This window comes from Pinus tabuliformis, chromosome 3_1, assembly GCF_031772625.1.
Source record: "Pinus tabuliformis cultivar Carrire ecotype Pingquan chromosome 3_1, CPIR1, whole genome shotgun sequence".
NCBI classification, from domain to species: domain Eukaryota; kingdom Viridiplantae; phylum Streptophyta; class Pinopsida; order Pinales; family Pinaceae; genus Pinus; species Pinus tabuliformis.
The window spans coordinates 612,801,522-612,806,877 of NC_142301.1; the positions used below are offsets into that span (position 1 = coordinate 612,801,522).

Consider the following 5,356-nt stretch of genomic DNA (forward strand, 5'->3'; position numbering starts at 1 on the left):
AAAATATTCATAGTAGTATATACAAATCAAAAGCAGATATTTATTTCCAAAGTAGTTATGTATTTTTTTTGTCTTTTTAATTAAATTGATTAATTAAAAAAAGTCATGTCTTTTTAATTAAATTGATTAATTAAAAAAATGCCATATGACCAAAGGTCATATAAAATAAATTCTGATTTTCTTGGCATAAGCCATAGTATTGTAACAAACTCTATTTGCAAATTAAGAATCTCCATGATAAAAATATATGAACCACACTCGTTGGTTCCAAAACCAAACTCTTCCAATATGATTTCTACACAAAATGTTTCGAATATTCAAGATATGGATTAGAAACTTGAATTTGAATGTTATTACATGTTTTTTTTACCATTATTAATAATAACAAAAATAATTTTAAAAAAATATGATTTAGTTTATTTTTTTAATTTTAACAATTTAAAATATTTAATAAAGTATCTATTTTAACGCTTATCAGCATTTACCAACCATTCAATTTGTATCACTAAAATATTTCACCTATCTTTACCCACTAATTTAATTAGAACAATGAAATGCAGACACCTGTGCTCGCTCACTCACACTCAGTGATTGGAAAATAACCAGGACCATTGCCACGTACTCTGTTGTATCCAGTTGTATCCAGTGCACGTGACCACATTTGTGCGAGCGACATGTTAAAATCAATGCAAGCTGTATAACCTAATTGCCGTCCAAAAAGAAGCTTGTGGAATTATTTGCCCCAGTCCAAATAAACTGAGGATGTCCGGAAGTAGGTGAGTTGCTTCCTACCCAATTTTCGTATATTCCCCATCAAGAATAAACCGAAAAAGAGGAAAATTTGAATTTGTATCATTTATAAATGGAGGGCCGCCGAACTGCAGTCATTTGCATCTTCCTCTGCTTCTCTGCTGTTTTATCACAATTTGACTGCTATGCTTTCCTAGCATTTCCTGCAATCAGGTAGTGGAACCTGCAGAATTTGGCAATCAAACTGTGATTCCTGATAATGAAGAGTAAGCAGTCGGGAAATTATTATTATGTAGCCACTGGCACTGGCAGGCTTCCACCAAAGAGAGGGAACATAAAAAGGCAGATCTTTGCTGCCATGGCTGCATCAATACTCGATGCCCTGAAAAAGATTGGAACAAATTTGGCCGAAATAATTCATTATGCCATGGTCGTCTCTTCCCGCGATATTTGCTGCCCTGGAAAGGCCACATCAACTGCCTCTGCGATGGACTTATTGCGTGCACTGAGGCCATGAATTTCAGCAAATATCGAAAGGGGTTTGTAAAGAGTTCTGTAAAGGAGTAGAGTAATCTTAGTTAACTTTCTTCATGAGGATTCGGCAGTACAAGAAAGAGTTTTCATCCATCCAAATTTTTGATCTGGATGATCTATCATCCATCCAAATTTTTGATCTGGATGATCTAATATTGATTTGGAATTGGACAAAAACCCTTCCCGCCATACTCAGAGTCTGTACAGGTTATTATGATTGATTTGTGCCATACTCAGAGTCTGTACAGGTTATTATGATTGATTTGTGCCTGAAATTTCTGCCGAATCTTCGAAATTTCTGGCTTCAAAGAAATCTGTTTAGTACAAAATTAACTTATTCCTTTCTAAATTATGCACAGGTTTTATTCTTTTACTGGTAAGGCTCTTTACTCTAAAAGTCAGCCTAAGGCACTCGCAGGACCTGAGTTCTGTTGAATGCTACTTGTAATTAAATGTAATTAGAGCTCATCAATCTCTCATGTGGCCAGGACTGGCCAGTTACTAGTGTACAGATATTCTGTTCTCTTCTTGTTTTTAAATAAAGAAATCTGTTGTAAATATAAACAGGGGTCTTTTCTCAGAGAGTCGGGTGCAAGGCATTTTGAAGGCCCGCTTGCTGATTTGAAAGATAATAGTAAGTAAACATGATTGGAATTCATTCATTTCCTCGGAATCGCCTGTTATTTTTGTGATTGTACTGTTAAGATGGAATGTGTTGACTCTGGAGGATTTTTGTGGAATTTGCTTTTGGGATTGTACTGTTATGATAGAATGTGTTGAATCTGGAGGATTTTGAATCTGGATGAATTTTGTGGAAAAATCTTTGAGATAAATGGTTGTCATTGCATCAAAATTTTCAGGGTTAGTTAAACATTTTTTCATGTAATTTGGGGAATTTAATTTGAGCCAGCACTCTTGTAATTTGTTGAATTTAATTTCGCCAAAGCATTAATAATCTACAAAAAGTTTACCATAACATGAAAATAAAAAACTCCAAATGTCTCAATTGCAAGTAAAATTTCCAAATCGACAACATCACTCTTTTTCCTAATGATAGATGGAGTAATCATCTTAAACTTTACAATTCTCTTAAAATTTCTAAGAGTGCAAAGTTCTTCCCTGCTGAAGAAAGTTAAGTTAGTTTTCCTGAATTCCAATCTAAGTGAAATTTCAAAAAGTTTTGGATCAATTCAGCGTTGGACAAATTCCTCAACCATAATTTTTTTTTTTTTTTCACCAGGATTCATCTCTAAAATTACACCCAAAAACGTGTATTTCTGTACATGACTAATTTCACCCAAAGACATGTATTTCTGTACATGACTAACTTGCAGCAATATAAGGGATTACCAAATCGTTTTTTACTTCTTTTCCTAACCATTTATCATTTCCCGGTTCCTTCGATCCAAATACTGTCGGGATCAGAGGAATCTCGTCAAAGCATTTTCAGGTTAGCTTGACAAGTTTCTTCGGTGTGTTTTAATGCTAACTTCGTGGTAACGTTATGAACAGGGTTGGAACGGACATTATGACAAATGAATTTTTGTATGGATAAATAATTTTCAATTGGTTAGATTTTAGACTTTTGTGATCTATGATAACGATGAGATATTTTTTGGCTTAATCACACTATGATAATTTTGGATTAATCACATCATGATGATTTGGTCAAAGTTTCAAAGCTTTGTTCTAAAGATAAACCACATTAGATGAGTTTAAATATTGATTAAATGTCATGATGTGATTAATCCAAAAAACAATCTCATCACAATTTTCAACTTTTAAATCTATTTTCAACAATAATATCAAAATTTATTTTTAAACACTAATATCAAAATTGAACAAATTTTGCCTCGCAAAATTTTCATCGGATAGAAAATATTTTGGATTTTAGTTAAACTTTGGATTATCTTGTATTAAAAGAAATAATATTTTGAAATTTTGTGAGATTTTGGATTTTTTAAGAAGGTTAAAATTCTCCGAATTTCATCATAGATAAGACTTGTTATTCTGAAATTATGTTTCAGAACGGATTTTGGCCTGACTTGACATAATTTAGATTTGTTGATCCCTCTGCGGCTCTATCTTTTATACTCAGCAGGAGAGCATTCCCCAGATGGCTCCCAGCTTTGCGAAAATAGTTGTTGGCTCAGTTCCGTCCGTCTCTAGGGGGCAAGCTCCTGCCCATATCGTAAGTGAAACCCCAGCTCCCACTATCCAGGTGGTCTAGGCCTCACTTGATGAGGCTTTGAAGTTGTCTGAGAGTTCCCTAATCTGCCGATTCAATGGTTTTTGGCCACGGCTCACAGTTCTCCACAGTTGGATCTCGGAGGTATGGAAGCCTCTAATTCCTGATGCAATTAATATCTACCCCTGTGCTAGGGGTTTCTTTATAGTAGATTTTGAAAACCTTGAAAACAGACAATGTATTCTAGATTTTGGCCCTTGGTTTTGGGAAAAATTAAGCCTATTCATGAGGCCATGGAACCCATCATTCGATCCCTCAACAACAGTCATAACCTCAGCACCAATTTGGGTGAGATTGCCAAACCGGTTGCCAAACCTACCCTTGCATCTCTGGAATTTCTCTTCGCTAAAAGCCATTGGAAATACAATTGGGAAATTTTACTATAGGTGCCCAGAAACAGAGGAATATGCCAGAACCACCTATGCACGCATCTGTGTGGAAATGGACTTCAGCGTCGAATTCCCAGCAGAAATACAACTAACAAGTAAAGACTATGTGTGGAACCAGAAACTCGATTATGAAAGTGTCCTCTTCAAATGTCGATCATGCTTTGAGACAGACCAGCGAGCCAAAAATTGCCCAAAAGCCTCCCAGAAAAATTCTGCTAGAAAAAATCACCACAAATCTACATGGTGGGAAGGAGCACAAAAGGAACACTACACTGTCATCAAAGAAGAATACTCTCGAGAAGACTTTGAATCACAAGAAATCGGGCAAGAAAGAAACAACTCTCAAGACAAGCAGGAGGAAAGCCTTGCCTAATAACAAAAGAGTGAACTCGACAACCCCTCAAGCATCAACAGTTATAAGTGTAAGGACCTGTGGTCTGGGTCACCTTCACCGTGCGAAGGACGGGCGAGGAGATCATGCAAAATGTGAAGTGAATGAGCCAAGGGCGAGTTTATACGATGTTGGGCGAGTTGCGAGGGCGGTGCCACGAGTTGGGCGGGCCGACCCTCCACTCAAGCGAAGGCAACATGTTGAACGAGTTGGCTTGGGTGTTGGGCGTGGGTCCGCCGGGTGACATAACCCGCCACTTGCTCGTATATATTGGTGGAGCATTTGAGGAGACAAGCCATCATCATTCGACCAACACGAGTTCGATTGTGGAGTTCTGCGGTGCGTGGATGAGCCTGCATGACGGGTAGAACTCTGATGAAAAACTCGTGCAGAAAAGTCGGGTGAGAAACTCAGGAGAAAAACTCGTGCAGAAAAGTCGGGTGAGAAACTCGGGCGAAAAACTCGTGCAGGAAACTCGTGCAGAAAACTTGGGCGAAAAACTCGTGCAGGAAACTCATGTAGAAAACTCGGGCGAAAAACTCGTGCAAGAAACTCATGCAGAAAACTCGGGCGAGGTCGTTGCGCAGAACTCGGGCGAGGTCGTTCAAGCAGAACTCGGGCGAGGTCGTTCAGGCAGGACTTGGGCGAGGTCGTTCAGGTAGAACTTGGAGGAGGTCGTCGGGCAGGAAACTTGAGCGAGGTTGTTCGGGCGAACTTGGTGAGGTTGTTCGGGCGAGTCGGGTGAGGTCGTCGGGCGACCCGGGTGAAGTCGTTCGGGTGAGCCGAGTGAGGTCGTTTGGGCGACCCGGGTGAAGTCGTTCGGGCGACCTGAGTGAAGTCGTGTGGCGAGCCGGGTGAGGTCGTTCGAGCGAGCCGAGTGAGGTCGTTCGGGCGACCCGGGTGAAGTCGTTCGGGCGACCCGGGTGAAGTCGTTCGGGCGAGCTGGGTGAGGTCGTGTGGCGACCCGGGTGAGGTCGTTCGGGCGAACCGAGTGAAGTTGTGTGGCGACCCGGGTGAAGTCGTGTGGCGACTCGGGTGAAGTTG

General features: G+C 39.7%; 1 long non-coding RNA gene across 1 annotated transcript; it reads left to right on the forward strand.

The window, feature by feature from the left end:
* The first annotated feature begins 802 nt into the window (after nt 1-802).
* On the forward strand, nt 803-1,752 carry LOC149188492 (uncharacterized). Its single transcript, XR_016256296.1, has 2 exons — nt 803-1,491; nt 1,533-1,752. It is a non-coding gene; the product is annotated as an uncharacterized LOC149188492 (long non-coding RNA).
* Nucleotides 1,753-5,356: the final 3,604 nt, after the last annotated feature.